Raw genomic sequence first — 21,424 nt, 5'->3', positions numbered from 1 at the left:
ATTTCTCACCTCTGTGGTTCTGGAGCAAAGTTTAAAAACACAATTGCGAGTACAGCCCAAGACTTCAGAAAACAGGAAGCAGAAATGATTTGGAGGTTTGGGGCTTTGGGCTGGGTTTAAATCTCATAATTCTTCATATTTTACTTCTCTTTCACGCTTAGGTAATGATTTTCAAATGGCACAGCTAGCAGTGCCAATACTTATTCCACAGCAATCTTTTTCAGCCTTCTACCATGACGGAAGTCACCACAGGCTGAGAAAACATCCCCTGGCAAACGATGGCACTAGGTGGGCCAACCCATGCCTCCTTAAGAGAAGCTGCAAAGCATCTGAGGGAGAAGCATTTTTGGGAGCAAAGCTGAGCAGAGTGGGAAGGAGGCAGCTTCACACAGCCTTAGCTTCTTTTCCCAGTGGAGCAGAGATTGAGAAGGAAAAACACCACAAGCCTCTCATCTTCTCCAGCTTGCCACAAAAGACGGATGTATTTTTCAGTAAGATCTGGTGAGTCTGACACTGAACTTAGCTCAAGTGACATGAAAAGTTAATGTTTAGGAACAAGGTAGGTGGAGAGGAGGAGGAGGAAAGAAGACATTTGTTATTTGATGTAGATTTCATTCAAAAGCTGCTTTTCACAGGCAGAACTAAAATTTCCATTCAGCTGTTTATTTCTGGTAGCCTAGATAGCTTGAACAAGTGAAAGAAGAGGGATCTAGAGGGAGCCCTTATCCCTGCCTTCCTGACAACTGTTCTTCCTCAGATAACTTAGAAGACAACCAGACACATTTTTCTGACTACCGGTCTCTAAATGCAGTTTTCCTGTTTGGCAAACCGAACAGTGGTGGGGCGTTCCTCCCAGAGAGGCAGGTGCCCCCACTGCACTGCTCTCCAGGGACAAAGGGGGCAGTGTCTCAAGCCCTGCAGAGAGAGATGGAAGAAGGCAAACACTGAAAACTGTTATGGTGTTTATTGCCACCAGCGTTCAAGCATGGTACGAGTCTCAGGAATATTCACATTGTTGGTGTTAGGCTTCCCAAAGAGGTGCAGAAAGCAGCCAGAGAGATCAGCCTCCAGCCACCAACCGTGGTGCCTGCAGCAGCCTCCCAGCATGGCCCTGCTGCACCCACCGGCCCCCAAAGCCTCCTTGTGAAGAATGGCACAACACTCTGATGCTATGAACTTCGCAGCTGCTACTTGAAATTGGCTGGACAAAGTATCAAAAGTATCACAGTATCAAAGTAATCCAAATGGTTTCTGTATCTTTTCTGTTCACCTCAGTCTGAATTTTCCTCCTCTGCACCTCTGACATCCTCTCCCACTTCATGTATTACGATTTTCTCACTCTGTTTTGTCTGCCTTACATCTGAAAACAACTTTTCCCTCATGCACAACAGAGCATCCTCGCTTTCCTGCTTTGTGCTCTCCCCAGCCCCCTGTTGTTCTGGGCTGGCCCTTCTGTCTTTGCTCTGTTTCCTCACTCTTTTCTCTTCCTGTCCTTGATTTCTCTCCTCCTTTCTTTTTCCTTTGATGTTTCCTGGTGCTTTCTCTTCATCCTTCCTGCCAAACTGAGCGAGGTACTCCACTGGGAGATGCTCACCAGAAGCAGCTGGCCTGTTCCGGAGGGCTGTGCTGGCTCAGACACCTACGCAGGCGCCCGTCGCCTCGCCCACTGCACTGCTTGCTGGAATTAATCCCGCTCTTCACCCAGGGTCCTGTGTACCACCCATTGTGAAAAGTCAGGAAAATGAAGGTGCCCTGTAACTTGAGGAGCATGTGCTAATTTTATATCCATGTTTTCAATGAGCTACGCCTGTTTTTTGTTCCGGGGGACTGCATAGAAAGCATGACAACAAATCTGGGGGACTCTCAAACGCAGCAGTAGCATGTGGCTCATGCTCCCAGCACTGCCCTCTACAAAGTGCCTGCTTCAAAGCGACCCTTCCTTCCTGCCCAGGTCTGCCACCCCGAGGGTGAAATTCACCCTTTGCCGAGTGCCAGTGCAAGGTTATTTACTCATTTCAATCCAATTTATGCCCTTAGAAAAGATTTACTTGTGTCACACTGCTCTCCTGAGCAGGGACAACTTTCCCCTGACTGGAACCTCAAAGGCAGGCTTCTCACCTCAGTGAAAAAATGTCTTGTTTTTAATATTTTTTTTCCTGTTGTGAGTCAAGAAAAAAAAAAAAAAAAAAGATACAGATAAGAGAGAGATGAATTTTATTCCTCCTGGCACAGCAACAGGAAGCAGCCAACCAGCCTCCAACGGCAGGGCTCTGTTCTCTCTGCAGTCACACGGAGAAACCTTGCCGAAACCTATAGGCCAGATCCACTGATAGCTTCTGGCTGCTTTGCCTGTTTTAGCAATGCAAAGCAGCTGTAAATCCAGTTTAACTTGCCAGTTTCTGTCAGCCTTACTGTGCCAGCTTAGCACTGCTGCTAGCCTCAGAAATCCCAGCAGCCGGAGGTTCCCCCCTCCCAGCCTGACTCCGGGCCCTGGAGGCTGATCCTTCTTCCACCCGCTGGCCGCTAGCACAAGGAGCAGGACGGCCTCAGGCATTTCTTCTCCCTGAGCAGAGAGCATTTGTCACACTCCCCTTTCCCATGTGCACACAGCCAGCTGAGCAGATCAAAGGGAATCCACTTAATGATCAACTCCGGTTAGTCCCTGGCCACTTGTCCGCTTGCTCCGGATGGTGACTCCCGACCCTGCCCAGGAGCAGGTGCATTACTGGGGCAAGGCTGCAAACCCAGGCAGGCTGGCAGAACAAAACACCCCATTTCCTTGTACTTTTATAGTTCTTTAGAGGTCAGGAAACAGAGCTCAGGCTTGTTTCCTGCTCCTCAGCCAGGGAAGATGGGGGAAACTGGAGGTGGATGTAGAGAAAGGCAGAAAGAGGGCAGATCAAAAAGATCAAGGAAAATAATAATAAAAAGAAGACAACACTGCTTCACTCTAGTCTGTAAAACAGTACATCTTGGAAAAAAAATAATCTCCCCGCAACCAAGCCTCTCTCTCCAGGGATACACAACAGTCTCAGGAATTAATAGCATTTTCTTGCAACATTCAAGTGCTACTGCACTTACAGTCTTATAAAAAAAAAAAAATCACTAAAAAAACAACCTCTTCTTTTGCTTCTTGCCTGAGAAAAACACACATGAAAAGAATTTGAGAGAATGTGGGGGGGAGGGCGCAATCATGTCAGTTCTGATTTTCTAAGAACAAAGCCTTTACTTTATATATAAATAAGTAAACTGGAGATGTTCGGCATGTCTTCTTTTTTTTCCATCTCACTCTCAGCCCCTTGCTCTGAATGCATTAATACATACACCTTAAGCACAATCGGGCTTGTCGTGTTGCCATGGAACTGAAACCTTTGCAGTTTGGATGGTGATGTACGCCAGGAAGCATACTGTTCTTACACTTCCTATAACAGAAGCAAAAATCACTGCATAGCATTAACTCCCTTAGTATTTAAGGCATTCAGTGTCTTTCTTGTCTGTTCTTCTTCACACAGAGTTTGCTTTTTCTATCTTGCCACATGCAAATGAAATGCATTTGACACAGCTATTCTTGTCTTTATGAAGTCAATAGCTCACACGCTGAGCACGCTGCAGAAGGTCCACAAGACGACGGACTTTCCCTTTTTAATAAGAGCTGTTTGCAGGCATGCAGCAGCTGAAACGAAGGCTGGAGAAAGCATAAGTAGATGCAATACACGTGGATACAACAATGTATATGCCAAGGCAGCATTTTCGTACACTTTGGAAACCTAGTCAAGCATATTTATAGCTAACGCTCTTGACGCTCAATGTTCTTTTGTCCAAACAGCCAAATCACAGTATAAAGCTCCTGCAGCAGGCGGCAGGTCTTTCTACACCTCTGTTTTGTAACTGATGTTGGTGGGCTTTCAGTGGTGAGCAGAGCTCTGGCCACTTCACTTACAGGAAAAATAAAGTCAGTACAGCTCTGCGTTATCTAAAGCTTCAGCCTACAATGATTATCTTCAACAGTTCTGAGGTTTTTGCCAAAGCTTCTAAAAATGGCTGTACGCACATTGCAAATAAATCAATTTTTATGTTCAAAGTAAAAACAGGGTATGCAAGTATCCAAGTTTATTATAAAAAGGTTACCATAATAAATAAATAAATAGCCATTCACATATATAAACGTTGGATCTGTACCTGCTGAAACAGCTGGAAGCCTGTCCATGATCTGAAGCCAGCCCGAGGCTTTTACCTCCAAAGTTAAATATTTGCATAGCATTAAGCTTAAAATTAAAGCATTTGCTGAGGAAACTTGCTGACTCGCATATAGGGAAAAACAAGAGAGAATTTAGCTTCACTACACACAGGGGCAGATTCTTTGGATGCCTTCCCCATCACATGGATTCCTGGACAGCACAAGGACAGACAGACTACCAGCCTGGGAATTCCCCCTTCGTTTTCCGGAGGATTTTGTGTGTGGCTCGGATAGAAAAGCAGTAACCCAGGTAGCTACTTTATGAAGAAGGCATTTGTGCTCACTCCTCATCCCTCGACCACCTGGTAACACTCCTTCCCCAGCGAAGAAGGGCCCCATTCACCCCACGCCTCCGCCCAGCAGGTTCCCGCATCCCGCTGCCACAAGCCACCTCTTTCTTGTCCACAGCTCCTGGGGCTGAACCGGCCGGCTCGCAGCGAGCGTTTCCTGCAGCAAACCTGCCCCCAGGGACGTGAGGTTGTGCCTGCTCATAAGGAGGCTTTCTGAGGCACGTTTTGCCCCCGTGCCGGCACAAGGCACAAAAGCGCTGCTGTCTGTATGCGCTTTCACAAACTGCAGGGAGAGTCTTCTCCAGCACCCTCAGGTCCCCTCTGCTCCCCTCTACTGATGGAAAAACCAAGCTGAACAGCGCTGACAAAGCCTCTTTCCCTTCACTGGCAATGAATTTCTGCTCACACTACGCCCCTACCACCCCTGCCCTCACCTCTGGTTTAAGTCAGGCTCTCACCGTCGGTTTTCTTGTTACAGGAAAATGTATATTGTGTGACGATGAAAGGCCGGCGCAATGTCAAGAGCATTAAAAAGACCCTGGGGACTGATTAGAGTCAAAAGGGAAAGGATTTATGACGGCTAATAAAGTTAAATCTCTCAGAGTTCTGCTTATCCTTTGCAATTCCAGGTAACCAGATCTTATAGGAAAAGTTATTAAAATGTTGGAAGTTATTACTGTCCCCTTTGAAAGGGTTCCCTGATAGGGAAACCTGTGCTCTGACTGCAGGCACCTGGCCAGGACAGAGCCCGGCTCACCAGCAGGGCTGAGCTGACATCAAGGAGACAAAGAGGGGGAAACTTTTCTCTCCACCAGCACCGTGCTTCTATGTGGAAGAGCTACCGCACAAAGAGGGAGGCTCTCACCCTTCATTCCCAGCTTGTTTGAATACATGCACATGTCACTGGAGGATGCAATGGAACTGCACTCGACAGGTTTGCTCTGAGGCTTTTAAAACGCTTATTAATGTAATATAAAGTCAACATAATTTTATAAGATGTTAAATGATTTTCCACACTGAGATGATGAGATTGAGAGAGGGTGAATAGAAGAGGAGGGCCAAATTCTTTAAAATATTGGCAATTGTGTACCAATATCTAAATTACACACACACTTTACTGGATAACACATTTTCGTTTTCCTACCACTTAATAATCATAAATGTGGTATATATGCCCTTTCCATTTTCTCACTTTTGCTATAGTACATCCAATTTAATTTCCTGTGGAAGTCTGTAATCTTTTACACTGTGCCTGCCTCGGAAGCCTTTCAGCAATAAGCAGAGTGCAGTCCTTCAGAAGGCCTATCTTTTATGAGCTTTGCTCCTCCAGATTAGTTTCCTGAAATGTTTGCAATGCTATATCAGAACTGGCCTAAGAGGAAAACAAAAATAATATCCAAAAGGAAAAACAACCAAGAAGACCTTCACTTCCTTCTGACTCCTACATTCAACAGTCAAAAGAAATTTCATTCTCTGAGAAGATGGCAAATCTGTGAAGGTTAATATTTCCCATCAGAAGTTCTCCCAAGGTGTGAGATACGGCACCCCCTGTTATACAGCTCAAAAGCAGACACCTCGCTGCTCTGCTTCCTCTTTGGTCCCAGTGAACACAGACACCTACAAGCAGTCACCACCGTGGCAGCCATCTCTCCCCATCAGCTGGCCCGTAGCTCCCTGAGATATCTGCTCTCCCTGTGACAAGTCACTTTCCACCTAAGAAAAGGAAAATGTCAACCAAAACACATCCATCCTTCTTTTGAAAAGATTCCTGTGACAGCAGGAAACTAGCCTAGCTGGCCTACTGGGTCCTTCCCAGACCTCTGCCCCCGCACAATGCAAAACGCATTTTCTTCCAACTAACTTTCCTTCAGGGATTACCAAGGGTGGCCACAAAGACACGTTAGAAGCCCTTTCAGCAGGATCCATGCTCTCTCACTTCAGTGGGAGACGTCATCCCCAAGGGCTTCTCGTATAGAAGAACCAGAGCTCAGCCAGGTTTGGCTACCTCTTCACCATTCATAACCTAAGTTACCTGAGCTTCAAATGGCGCTCCCAAAACAAACTGAATTGTTTAATGAAGCATGAGCTTCCTTTCCCTAATCCCTGTAAGATTTTGTATTGCTTTCCATGTCTCACACCACTGATGCAGCAGTAAATCAGCCACATTTCTGACAAACATCTTCAAACCTTTACACAAAAATACAGCGCGTTTAATCCAGATGCATACTTTTGGAGCCAAGAGTTATCTTTCCTCATCATTTTATAACTCTTGAAGCTACACGTGGATTTTCATCGAGTCCTCTCCTATGTTATTTTGTCAATCCATTTCCTTGTAATTTTGTTTCATGCTGTATCTTTAACACTTAATCTTTAAAAAGTAGCTAATCAGAAAAAAAAAAAAATCCCCACAGAGAACATTACTTAAACAAAAGTCTCAGATGCTACGTGCAGTGCAATCCAACTCCCATCAGCGTGAAGAAACGTTTTTCTACCAGCTTCAGTGGGAGTTGCATTGCGGCTATAAATCAGATGAAGATGCTCCATGCTAACGGCTATGTGGTGTGCTATAAACTGCTCCAGAACATAAAACAATGACATAGCCATTCTCATAAAAACAGTTTGCTCGTGGTTTACAGTACCTGAGTCAGAACAGTAGGAAATAAAAACATGCCAGATATTAGTGACTTGAAATTTCTGTCTTTGTAGACCATAAATTAAATAGCCTCCTTTCACAACGTGTGGCTCAGTCTCCACTTCCTTTTACAGGGTGAGGAAAAAAGATTCAATATACAGATTTAATTCCTATCAAAATCTTATTCAAAGGCAGTGGGTGATGTAAAGCTAAACATCAGGGGAATACCTGCCATCATCTGGCTGAATTTGGTAAAATGGAGTTAATTTGCACTTCTTTGGGGATTCATTGGTGTGTGAAATTAATCGAATTCAGATTGGCCAGAAACTGAAAATGGAATGAAGGAGAAAAGCAATTAAAGACCTTTCCTAACACAAAAATAGTACTGCTTTAAATGCAATGATACAGTTAAGGTACAAAACCCTTCATGCCAATGCCACCACTGCTTCCTCCTTGAGGAAGAGAGTAGTAGGCTGCATATCTACACGCCATCGTTACACCAGGATAACTTCACCCAAAGAAAACATCGGTAGAAGGTTTCTACCAACAGCTGTAAATAAATACATTTTCATTTACTCATAGGTAAAACAGTTCACTGCTCTGCATATGGACCAGGCCTAGCAGATAAACATCTGTTGGAACGGCTCAGCATAATTGATTATACATGTGGCTTAACATTTACTTCATTGACTTTTAGCACCTTTGTGTTATTGTTCCTGTGCTGCTCCAACAAGCGGTGGTTAATGTAAGATGCAGAAGTTCACATACCGTATACTTATGAATAACTGGTTCCCAGAGATGTGGCAGTGATAACATTGTCATCGTATGATTCAGGGTTGCTCGCTGCAGATCACATATCAGGAGAGGGTCCCACCTGAAAACAGAACAAGTCCAGATATATTGTTCATCATAATCAGAGGTTTACATCAAGCTTTACTAACACATTTGTGCATTTTCACGTATTTCCCCTCTGCATTAACAGTATCTGGGCTCCTCCCAGGCTCATAGAAATCATTTTGCTGTTCACGATGACAAGCAAAAGTTCACTGATGTAGGCAAACCGTTTGGCCACTGCTCCAGGCCAGTTTTCAGGCATGATCTCAAGGCAGCGAAAACTAGTTTCCATTGATAACACATAAGCTGTAACTGTTTGGTGGACAGATAAAGATTTCCCATGTCAGGGATTTGACAATAATGCAGCGGTGAAAGGAATTACCTTATCAGTGTTCAATCTTGTGCTCAATCTTTTTTTTTTTTTTTTTTTTTTTTTAAGTTGAATGTCACCGGTTTAGAAGATGCACCACCAAAGATCAAGGGATCTTAAGAGAGCATTACTTTCCTATTGATGACTACAAGCATATTATTTGATCATCTAAAATCACTTGATAATTAATCTGTTAACAAATATTTTCATATATGCAGATACAGAAAATGAGTTTATACTAGCAGCATTGTCTCCAGTGAAAAAGATAAGTGGCAGAAAACAAACTTTCCAAGAGCTGAAAAAGCTTTTTCCTGCTAAAACTAACGGCAAAATCACAACTGATGGAAACAAACACAGGCTCAGGCAACCTTAAAAGTCTACAGTCCTAAATAAACAAAAGCTCACCTGGGCTGTATATCCCCCTAAGTAAGTGTTTGAAACAAGAGTTAAGAAACTCTTGCACATAAATTTCATTGACTTATTCTGCAATGCATGAGGACGTGAATGAAGCTATAAAACACAGCTTTGACATCAAAGGCAGATTAATTGCGTTCTCTTTTATTTTGAAAATGTGGATAAAATGACTTACAGGATACCCAAAAATATACCCAGACACACACAGACGTACAGACACACCCACAGCGGTCAGAAGTCACAGAAGAGATAAAGCCTCCCCCAGAAGAAGCCAATCTTCCTCCTGCTTTGCAAGCTGCTTCTCATCCTAGGGCAGGAGGTTTTCAGGAGGGAAGTCTGGTAAATAACAAAGAATTTTAAAGAAATGATGTTTTCAGATTTTACCCACAGTTTACATTTTTTAAATTACTCTAATGCTTCTTTGACTCTTCATACCTCCAAAGTGGCTTGGCTCTTGTTTTTATTATGCTTCACCGGCCAGCCACAACGTCACACAGCTCTCCAGCACCACATACTTCTGCATTTTCTGCCAACTAAGCAAGACAGTGTCTCTGCATTTGGTCTTTAATAACAAGCTTAAGCTAGGAAGAACACATCCATGGTCCAAAACAAGAAAAAGATACTCACAAAGGGTACACTTCCCATGGCACAATGCTAATATGTAATGCCTAGTGCTTGCCTGCTCAGGATCAGTATGAATACAGGTTGGCAAACAGAATCAGCTGTATATAATACATATAATGCCAAAGACAGAGGTGAGACACTGATTCCCAGCATGGGACACAGCAGTAAGGAGCCACCAGCAGAGCAGAGACTGTCGGGGTGGCTGGGGGCAAGCTGCAGATGCGGGGCCCCAACATGCCCCTGCCCCGGGCTTTCTGCAGGGCTCCCTTCATCCAGGGACAGCATCGGTGGGCAGCCAGCTCCCCCAGCTCCATGCCTACACTGCCCAATTGCAAGCTACCAGGAACCATGTGAATGTGTGTGAAACCAGCTGGGGACTGCTGGCAAATAAGTGCAAATGCTGGCTGAAGCACGGAGGGTGAGGTAAATTCACCCTGGTGGGGATGGATGGGAACATGATGTGAACGACATCGACCGCCTGTGAACGCTTTTGTTGAGGACAGAACGCTCACAGCAAAACTGACAGCACTCCCCACCTTACAGACAGAGGCTTCAGAGCATGAGCTTGTGAAAGCTACTCATCTGCCTGGGGAGTTTTGCCCAGAAACTACACACAGAGGGCTCACCAGTCCCTCATTTCCAGAAATGCCAAAACAGTAGCAGGTATCTGTATTCCTAGGTAGACATAGGTATAAAAGAACAAGAAAGCACTACTTTGTAAGTTAAAGCATTCCACCAAATACACTTAAGGGTAAATATTCTTTAAAAATTCTTTCTCTCCACATCCAGACTTGGTACTATAAAGGAGTTTCCCTAAAACAGACATTTTTCAGAGTGTTGGACAGATCCTTTCTATTGATCTGCTTAAATTTTGCTTCCCTATTTCAGGCTTAGAAAGAACTTTCCCTCCCAGAGAAATCATCTGCAGCATCTTTGCCACAAAATGATGCTGCTAAAAATGGCCAGCTGTTTTCAACAGGAAAACACAGTAAGATATGCAACTCATTCTTTTTCTGCTTGCAGATTTATTTGGAGTCATTTAATCAATCTTTCCTTAATGACTGTGCCTAATCATTTAACTTGCATTACCTCATTTACCTTTTCAAAAAACTGCTTGAACTTTTCAGGTGAATAAGTCATGTAAACTTTGTTGTTTTTGTTGTTGCTGCCTGTTAACGGTGCCCTTGGAAAATGAACAGTCTGAAATACAAGTCCTAGATCACCACAGGAGTAGAAAAGAACGACCACAAAATAGCTACATCTTCTACATCCTCAACACAAGTATATCACAACACGAGGCACCAAATGAAATGCTGTCTTTCATCTCTAATGAATTAGTTGAAAACTAATTCAGGCTGGTAGCAGTCAAAAGCCGTCATTGTCATCCTGCTGGTCAATGTTATCTATGGACTGAGTTTGGAGTTCTCCATTTAATTCTCTTTTGACCCTTTTGCCCAGATTCCTTAATGGATTCTCAATCCTATTCTTTGCAAGGAAGACCATGGTCAAGATTTTCAAGGCCACAGGGCAGGTACTGTACTCAATGCCTATTTCCTCTCTGCTCGCAGTTGAGATGGAGGGAACTCAGGGACTGTGCATGAGAATGCCAAAATTCCTCAAAACAAACCACTTCTGGTAGAGCAGGAGGCGCTAAGGAGAAGCTGCTAAGAGGAGCCCAAACTACTCATGAATCTGACAACTTTCAAGATCTTTCACATAGATTTCTCTGGCAGAGACTTCCTAATGTCTTTCCCTTGGTGAGAAAGAGATAGCAAAGTTCTGAAAATACATTTTGACAGAAATTGCAAGTCCTAGAAGAGCCTCTTTAAAGCAAAGGCAAAGTCTTTCTAGGTGAAGAAGACAACTGGACACCTTTGTGAAACCTGAAAGTGTAAATTATATAGGAGATACATAAGTAAACAGCACTGGCAATTATGGAAATAGCTTGTGAAGACAGGAATACACTGGGGAACTGGCACTGAATCTGGGTGGGGGAAAGATGGGGAACTAAAGATACAAATCAATACAGCCTCTACTGAAAGAGAGAACTGTAAGAAAATGCACACAGTTCTTTTCCAAGCTGTATATTTACTATAGTTGACAGTAGTAATCTCCAGTGCCAACAATTAAGACCTTCATTTTTATGAGCATACTTCTAAGGAAATGCAAATATCAGGCACAATTACTTCTCAAAACTGAGTCTATTTGTCTTAAAACAATCTTAAAACTGTATTTAAACATAATGAACTACAGGTAAGTTACTCTTTTGCCCCGAAGAACTTTTCTTACAGCACTGAAGAAGAAAACATGTAATTGTTTGCACCATAAATGTTCATATTACTGCATACAGCACATTCACACCAGAGCTGAGGAGATCTTATAGACACAGGTGTTGAGAGCACGCCTATAAAGCACTGTTGTGCTCTAGGGCTTAGCAAGGTTTTAGCAATTCTTTCTCCACCTTCAACAAATACTGGTTGCTGGCTGGAAAAACAAATGAGGACTTATAAAATGGTCAAAGTATTTAAACCCACATGGTTAGATTGGCTAGATACAGGCACCAAATTGTTTTTTAAAGTCAAGGCTAAGCAATACACCTCAAAAATTCCTCCAATACATATATTTTATTATGATTCTCAAAAAATCTATAGCTACTAATTACAAAAAATACATTTGTGAATAAACTTTCAGAAAAATATATTCTAAAATGAAAGGAAAAATGTAACTAATGAACTGAAAACACATTAACTTGCCTGAACTACAAAACTTTCCACTCCTTTCCTCCTCAGAAATTTGAGGAATTAAGAAGGGAATTACAGTCCTGAGCTCGACTTTCCTGGCACTTGCCAGTGTCGGAAGTTAAGCGTTATGTCAGTAAAGGTGAGAAAGCCCCTCTTTAGTTCTCTCTGACATCCGAAGCCATATTACATACAACATAGCACTTGTATACCTTACTGGGCAACATAAAACAAGGATGAATCAGCTGCCTGTAAAATACGCCAGGCTGACATCCACACGCACACCAAAGACCTCCTCTCTGTGCAGAACAAGCACAGAGAAGCAGCAACGTGAGCTGCTTCCCGAACCGTGTTTCCAAACACTCTTTGGTTACATCCTGGAATGAACAAGAGCAGGAGTTTCTCAGTAACAAGGAATTACATGGCTGGTAAGAGCAATTCAGTTCAGTGGCTGTAATGTCCTAACACAAACAGACCGCATCAACATGTAGGAGAGGAAGCAAGGAGAGAAAGCAAATACAGCTACAAACACAGGATGAACTGCTCTGCTGCAATCTACATGTATCCTCCGTCAGACAGCATCGGGGGGTTCCAAACAGATCAGACATGCTCCCCGGCACAAAGCTGCACAACAAGAGTGATGATGTGCCAGAAAAATAATGCATGAAAATCCCCGGAGAACCAGCATTTTTTTTTCCTTGGACTTTCTTTGATAACCTGCACAGAGGGCATTTAAAATCAAAAAATATCTACCAGATTGTCTTTGTCATGATATACTCCATCAGCACTACTTAATTAAGTGTATTGTTCTCTTTCCCACTGCGACTTGCTTTGACCTTTCTCTTTTTTTTTTTTTTTTTTGACTAATTCTTTTTTTAAATTCTGCCCCTCATTTTCATGAACGTTAGTGATCACAAAATATATTGAGAGTGACAGGCGGTAACCATTACTGGAGGCTGTCACACTTGGACTGCGATGCAGACGATCATCCGGAGGCTGGTACACTAGTGTGGAGTGAGAAGGTCACTCAGTAGCCATCCCTCCCCTCCAAAGAGCAACACTTCTGAAAAACAACCTCCTAAATAAACAGCTAACATCAAGAGCATTTCACAGCAATTTCTATTTCTCTTCCAGCAACAGTAAGAGAAGTTCCATATCAGAGAACAAAAGTCATTAAACGGAGCATGCTGTCAGACATGACAGCGCATGTTGGGGCTATGAAAGCAGCGGAAGCAACAGCCAGTCCCCCAGCATCACAAGTACAGGTGAGAGACACGCAGAAGAAAGACAGAGTCGGTCTGAAATGGCACAAAGAGATCTGATCACTAATCAGAGACAGAAACCCATCTGAGAGTCACAACTGTCTCTGCAGGCTCTGAAAGACAGAATTAAATTGGTTTAGTACTATATTCAAAAATGAATTTAATTAGCTGACATTAAGCAGGATAAGTTTGCGGTACCATGTTGTTCTGACAAGCTGTCTCCAGAAGGGTAAGTGGAAGGTAAAATCATATTTTTCAGGATGAGATTACAGACGTGCACTTAGAAGGTAACGGCGTGTCTGCCGAGGGCAGCTTACAGCTGGAGCTGGACACTTCGTCTCACACTGCAAAGGATGCTATGTGACAGATGAGCCAGGATTGCGAGTTTTAGATTCTGCACGTTTATTCTTATGGCTGCACAGCTTGATCTCTTTGTGATATCACCACTTACGTGAAGAATAAGCCTCAGCATAACCTCTGCCAGGAGGTTTGCTCCAGCTTCTCCCAGTCAGTCAGTCCCAGCATCTACTGGGAGCCACTGTGGAGCGATGGTGGTGTGGAAAATGAAGCAGACAGAAGCTGTGGCCATAACATGGGGGTAGAGAGCAACAACTCAAGAATCAAGGGTAAAATCCAAAGGGAATCCAAATCAGGTGCTTCCCTGAGGAAGACTTGGAAGAAATGGAATAACAAATTCCAGAGCAGAAGCTGCATGCTTGTGAAACCAAACCAGCATCTATTTTGCATGCCTCCTATTCAGTGATGAACTGAGCTCTGGTGAAAAGCATCTCACTGCCAGCACTAGAAACCCTGATGGAAATCCAGCAGATTTGCAAAGCAGGGCCACACACCCCAGGCTGTGACCATGGTAGCTACTGCTCACATCACTCAGTGAGGTCTCAGCTCTGATGGCAGGACCAAGCCAAACTCACTAGGCAAGACAGAGGAGCTTTGGCCACCCCATTAGCAGCGATCATTAGGGAGTTGCTGTTCTATCACATGTTGCAAGTGCACAGCAATATCAGCTCTCAGTTCAGCCTGGGAGTGCCCTTCCTCCTCTCCCAGCCCCTCTCACCAGACCTGCATTTAGGCTGTGTGACCCTGAGTAGCCATTTGCAGGTTTTTAGGAGCAAGCATCACACACCACATGCCCTTCTTCAGCACCACATGCATCGCTCTGCTTTAGTGGCTTCTTACACTGATAAACCCCTCCCCGTGTACCCAGCTGTCGTCCCCTCAGCCACATCTGGACCAACAAATTAAACGTGCTCTTTCCCATACCCTGTCTCTGTGACATCTGCCAGCAGAGGCAAAGCCACTGAGAACAGCAGCTAACAGTTAGGGATGAAGACTGGCAGGGGACAGAGACCCTCGTTTTACTAGCCATTGGATGGGTGACCTTGAATCTCTCATTTTATGTTTTCTCGTGTTTAAAGAGAATTACCGTGTTGCTTTTCAGCTATACTGATAACCACAGATATGAGATATTACTTGCTACTTATGTATATCACCCATTACTATACATAACTAAAGAACTGCCTTCAGCTAAACAAACCTAGCTACAGGCACAGAACATATGATTTTGTAGTATTAATTCTTAATTATTTCACTCTCTTCCAGGAAACACAAGTCCACAGCTGAGCATGAATAAAGACACAAGATCTTGACGATAAGAGAAGCAAAACAATGGCCTGACATGACCTAACTAAAGCACAGGATACTACTCCCCCAGGGTAGAAATCTCCTTACTCCAAAACTTCCTTCCAAGTGCTCTGAATATGTCACTAGACAAAGAAACAAGAAATTCACTTTTGCAAGACAACAACATTTTTTACAACAGCAGTATCTGACATTATTCCATAAATCTTCCAACAATCAATGCGCCTTATGTCAGAAGGGACCTTTAAACTTCAGATTAAAACAAATTAGGGGCTCAATCGCAACACAAAGATACATGTAATAAACTTTAAATATGTCCAAAGCTTCACTGGAAAAAGGTCTGCTGAAGGTTTAACAGGAGGCCCAAGGCTCACCCAGCTGACCTGCGTGCTGCTTAGCACCCCGCGGTGCTGAAGCGCTACCGACTGACAGGGCTGGAGCTCCCAGCGTCCCCGGGCGTCAGATCTGACATGGGAGGGCATGTCACCAGCCATCTGTCCGTGATTCCTGTGATAACCTTTCTGCTCCCTCTTCATCCTTATCAGATACTTAGGTTGTAAATTGGGTGTGCCTGAAGACACAAGGTCAGGGTAGCCTACTTGTTCACAGAAGCCTTTACACAATACCACGGGAAAAAATTGTAATCATAAATCACCTATATCTCACAATTCCAACATTTTACCATTTTCACAGAACTTCCCATAGAAAAAGTATTCTCAAAGGAATTAATTGTGTCTTCCTCTCAAATCTCTTTTGTAGCCTTGTTTCTGGCCGCAGCAGCTGCTTTCACATCAAGGACCAGACCCTCACCTCCTTTTCTACAGTGGCGCAAACACAGTCAGGAACTGCATCGAAAAGACAGATGCTTATAGGAAACCGGGGTTCATGATTTCTGCTGCATACTGAAAAATTGGAGGTGTTTTCTAAAGCATCTGGTGGCTGCAGAACTGAAAGAGCAGAAAATCAGGGGAGTAGGAAGGCTGACAAATTTGAAACACTTAGCGCTTCCGCACAGCTATGCCCTGCTGACCTTCTGTCCCACTCTTCTTTCATCTTTGACCTGAATTTGGATGTCAATGCCACTAAACCAAGAAGCCTAAAGCCACCAACTGTGCTATGCCCCTGTCAGGGCTGTTTCTGAAGTCCAGCTTCCCCACCCCGCATGCAGCCCCTTCATAATGACAGCAGGTCAGTGCCCAGGCCCCAGCCTCCCTCCGGGTCCCTGCAAGTGGGGCACTGCCCAAAAATATCCCCCGAATCTGACATTACTGCAGCGTAGCCACAAAAATCTGCTACTGCAGACGTCAGTTTGTTTCCTACAAACAGCCTATACCCAGTGCTTATCACACTTTTAACAACAGTAACCCATGCATGCATCTAAAGTTTAAAGCCTTTACATTCCAGGGACAAGTCAATAAACAACACATACAGCTTATTTTATACAAATGCATTTCACCCAGAAAGAACTGTGAAAACGCTGACTGCTTTACAGCTCTCTACCCCCAGATATTCAGGACTGAAATTCAGTGGCAGAAAGGTCCATCACACCTCCAGGCTTCTTTGAAAGCATCGGGTAAACATTTTAGACAATATGCTACTGGACCATGACTGCGTTAATTATATCTTGCCTTTAGAGGTCTGCCACATCTTTTTCATCTGCTATTTCCACCAGTGTTATATTCCTGTACCTTCCACCCATATGCCAGCAGCATCACAACAGAGGTTGTACCAAATGCTTGTCTAAAAATGGATAAAAAATACTTCTGCTTAACGTCCTGATAAACAGAAAGAAACAGTGCTGCCCTTTGACCCAACCATTTAAATTCAGAGGGTGGCTATTCACCTGCTGATGTCTGAAATCTGCCGTTCACTCTGTGGGATCACCCCTGGCCCAAATCTTGTCCTCAAAATCTTTCTCAGTGGCCAGAAACCTTCCACATTGAGTTTCTCCTGTGTGATTCACCTCCACCACCCAACCCCAGAAAGAGACCTCAGTAAGATTGGGCATCTGCAAATTGACATCAATAGGGATCGTCCTGGGCTGTAGAGAAATCGCTCGAGTTAGTCTTTGGAAATACTAAACCAGCAAAGAGAGACCGGGATAAGAGTCTAGCGGCAATACATATCCAGGCAAAATCAGCTGGATAGCAGGTACTTAATCATACATGTTTTGTGTTCTTCATACTGGGGAAGAACTGAACACAGCTGGACACTGGCTAACATAGGGGTTGCTCTAATATCAATCACAAATCCTGACAGGGGACTGATGAGTAATACGGGCATCCATCCTGAACTTCTCATGAACATACGCCTATCCAACCGTCATGAGATGGATAGCTTGTGACCCATATCCTCTGCACAGCCAATAAAGGAAAAGGCCGTAGAGCTATCATCTAGTGAACATCTCCCCTGCAGAATACAGCACAGCATTTGAAAAACCATAAAGCCCTCAGAGAGAAGTTACTGCTTCACAAACAGTGGAAGAAAAGCCACAAAGCTGTAGGAAATACAAATATATACATATAGACAGAAATACCTGAGTACTCATTATAGTTGCAAAGAAAGCCTTGCAAATCTGAAATGATACAGTATCACCTCTCTAGCTCTACAACAACTCACTGTTACAGATGTAACAACAGATTAAAATTAGATGAATTCAACTGCTGCCCTGTGCCAAAGCAGGGTATCTGTCATGAAATGCGTGAAGTGTGTTCCTGCCACTGCAACACAGAAAGCTGGGGTCAGCCGCAGGTTAATTATAATCAGTAGCACTGGAATCATCAGCTTAACTTTGCTGTAAAAACTAATAAGCAATAAAAAAATAGCTCTACTTTTATGCATTATGTATTTGTGTGTCAATTTATATTTAAATATTTATAGACATTGACGAGACTTCAAAAATATTATCAGTGTAATGAAAAATATGAAGAAACAACTTTTAAAGTAATTTATTTCTATTTCCACATTTTATACAAAGAAAACAAACCCACAACGCAATTACATCAATTTACCTATTTTATGCTATCAAAACGTCTTATTTCAGAAGCAGTCACATCTTTCCACAACCAGTTTCTAGCATCCTGTTTCCACTTGTGCTCTTTAGCCGACTAGGAGTTTCGTCTGTTGGTGGGAGGAAGAATTTTGAGTGGCTAGAAGTAAGTGCAACTACAAGAAATGGCTCGTAGTTGAAAGACAGATGACAGCAGTATGGAGCAAGTAACCAGAATATTTTTGAAGTCTAAAATTTTTCTTCCTATTGATATAACATGGACAACAGATGGGTTTTTAAATGCAGCTCTTGGTACAACTTTGCATGTGAGAAGGAAAATAATTTGGAATTCGCGGGAATGGGAGCAGATTGTTCCGTGGCTCCAGTTGGTGTCATTCTACAGCCTTAAACTCTGCAGCAAAATACTGTAAGCAGAGCAGCAGGAGTCCCAAAATTCCCCACCCTGGCGCCAGCTCAATAAGCCATTTCTATTCACAAAGTGCATAAGCATATATCGAGAGCATGTGTAGGACCCAGGGATTTCACTACAACATAGGAATCTGCTTAGAATTCAGGTTTCACTGAGGGGTTTTGCTAAGCAAGCACGAGATGTATCTGGCAGATATTTGGCCCAACACAGGCTTTTCTTTTCTCTGGGTCTGTATGCAGTGTTTTCCACCCGTCACAGGATTTTCTTCACCTGCTAAGCAGCATGCTCAGCGAACTCGCAAAGAAAGAAGGGTGTAGCTGCACACAGGAGGCATCCCAGCAACACAAGGCAGGGGACACGATAAGCAGAAAGGACTGCCATCGGGCAGCACATCCTCATCAATACACCAGACTGGCAAAACAGAGGAAAGCAAGGCAAGCAGTACCAAGAGCCCAAGTTTAATTACTTAAATTAGTCAGCGCAGCCCTCCCTGCTGCCTGCAGGCCCGTCGGCATCGCCCACTCGCAGCAGCTGGGGCAGGACAGGGCCAGGCAGCAAGGCCTGAGCACGCCGGCGGTGATTCACGCTTCTCAGGAACGTCCATCAGTGAGAAGCGTGAGCTGCTGGTAGATGAACTTAGAGAGGTGAGCTTTTAAGCACTCCTCACCACAGCCATTTCTGACACTCATACTGGTATTTATAGAGCTCAGTCGCAACATCCTATGTCAGGACAGAAGCTGCGCTAACTATGCCATCCCCCACACAGAGGGGACAGGTCAAGGCACAGGATCATGGGGTGGCTGAGGCTGGAAGGGACCTCTGAGGTCTCCTGGTCCAGCCCCCTGCGCTTCAGTGGTTGCCCACGACCATGCCATCATCCGGGGTGGATTGGCATGGCTTTCAGGTGGCCCACGAGCCACACCTACGCAGATGCAGCACAGTCTTCAGGAGAGGCCTGGGAGAGTCCCCGGGGGCTCCCTCTTACAGGATGCATTTTCTGGGGTTCCCAACAGCTACCATGCTTTGCTCAGGTCAGCTACTCTCTGAATTGCCTACATACTTCAAAATGTGTATTTTATGAAATGGAAAAAAAGCCAGGGTGAAACTGGCAATTCTGCACTGCCCACATTCATCCTTTGAACGGCAGAAACATCTTTGCCCTCCACTCTTCAAAGCTGCTGTTCACTCTAACACCACAGTACAATGTCTTACATTACAAATTCCCACCTCAAACTTTACCAGTTTGTCTGGGAGAAAAACAACCCAGCCCAGCCATTTTCAGCCAAGAAAAGGAGACAGAACTGGAGTCTGAAGCAGTGCATAGCCCCATTTCTGTGAGACTTGTATGGTCTTTAATAGTGGTCTGCTTACAGTAAATCCTGTGATTATGTATATTGTTTATAGCTCAGAGAATGGTCACTTAAAAATGGCCAAAAAAAAAAAAAAAAAAAAAAAGGTTCAAATCCTACACTCTGTTTTAGCACAAAACTACTGGCTTTCTATGGGTCAATAGCAAAACACAGCATCTGCCTACATGACATCCCTGTAAGGAAAAGAAATGGAACTGACATAAGGAGAATATTGCACCACAAAGGTATTTTTGTGCGTAACTCATCCTTGTGGATTTAATTCACATGAAAACATTGTAAGATGGTGTGAATCTTACCCTAAACTCGTAAGCTGTGTAGCAGAACCAGGAATTGAACCTGTGGGTATTAAGTCCCTCCTCGCCAGCTACTCACTAGACCGCATTTCCTTAGGTAGAGCATTACAGTAAGTGTGTCACATGAGCAGTAGTACACTGCTGAGCTCCTGTGATCACACATGACAAATAGTAAAATTTGCCACAATAAACTAAAAGGCATATTCTGTGCATGTGACACTGCCACTTCTAGTGTCAATGCAAAGCATTCAAATTCCAAGTGCAAACACAAGAATTAAAAGTAGTTTCACAGGTGAAACATAACACGCATCTAAGCAGAGAGCATTATTCTGGTTTTCAGAAAATCCTTTCAAAATGATTATAAAAAATTGTCACTACCATTTCAAATCTACAAGAATTACACATCAGCGGAAATGAAAAATTTCCTTCCTCACTACTGCAGCCAGGCACCTTGCTGCAGTACGCTAGCAAAACCGACTTGCTGCAGAATGAATTGAATTGGCACAACCACAACAGAAAGGAGTTTAATCTACAAGTGCTGCACTGTGGAAAGCAACTGCTCAAGCAAGCATGCTCCATGCAGATAAACCAAGTCTTTCATGCTGCACTTAGAAAAACAAATTCCATTCACAAAGCAAAGGCTAGCTACAAACATCTCCAAAGTTTGGGAAGTTCAAAGCCGGGGTCAGCTGAGGTAAAGAGAGGGAACATGCGCATCTCTGGGTGGTGACACAAGCTCTCTGAAATACAGAAGTGTGTTGCATTGCTGCTTCCAAAGAAACGTGTACCTTGGCAATAGCAGTTCAGCATAGCACGCACTTTGGTAAGACTGATGGTGCATCTGTCTCACTCCTGGGACAAGGAGCTCGGCCCATGAACTGCTCAGGTGATGTTAAACAACCTTCACTAGTACCCAGCCACTGATTTAACACATGCACGAGTTTCAGGGAGGCAAAATGTTTCTGTCTCAGCAACACAACTGGAAAAAGCATGCCTACTGTTTGGCCCCTCAGATCATACCAAGGCCTATAAAGTAAACAGAGTTAAGTGAAAGTAAGCCTGCAATAAGGAGATTTTATTACAGCTCTCCTATCTTAATCTGTTCAGACTAAAACTTCATTTTTAATTTGTCAGCCTAACTGTACAACAGTATTTTTTTCATAAAAAAAATTCTTCAATCTGCTAAGATAATTCTTCTTGCAGATGGACTGGTAATGACATACAAATAGAGCATTAAATATGAAAAAAGTTACACAACGTATTTTTCTCCTATACATATTTA

General features: G+C 43.6%; 1 protein-coding gene across 1 annotated transcript in view; it reads right to left on the bottom strand.

Annotated features, from left to right (window-relative positions):
* Positions 1-21,424, bottom strand: part of HIVEP2 (HIVEP zinc finger 2) — a 116,155-nt gene that overhangs the window by 91,594 nt on the left and 3,137 nt on the right. Inside the window, exon 2 of the mRNA XM_032184133.1 lies at positions 7,928-8,033. The gene's annotated coding sequence lies outside the window, so the exon portion shown is untranslated. The remainder of the gene's footprint in view (positions 1-7,927; positions 8,034-21,424) is intronic.

This window comes from Aythya fuligula, chromosome 3 (genome assembly GCF_009819795.1).
Source record: "Aythya fuligula isolate bAytFul2 chromosome 3, bAytFul2.pri, whole genome shotgun sequence".
In the NCBI taxonomy this organism is placed as follows: Eukaryota; Metazoa; Chordata; class Aves; order Anseriformes; family Anatidae; genus Aythya; species Aythya fuligula.
Note: the sequence above shows the minus strand (reverse complement) of the source record. Positions and strands in the feature narration are given on the sequence as shown.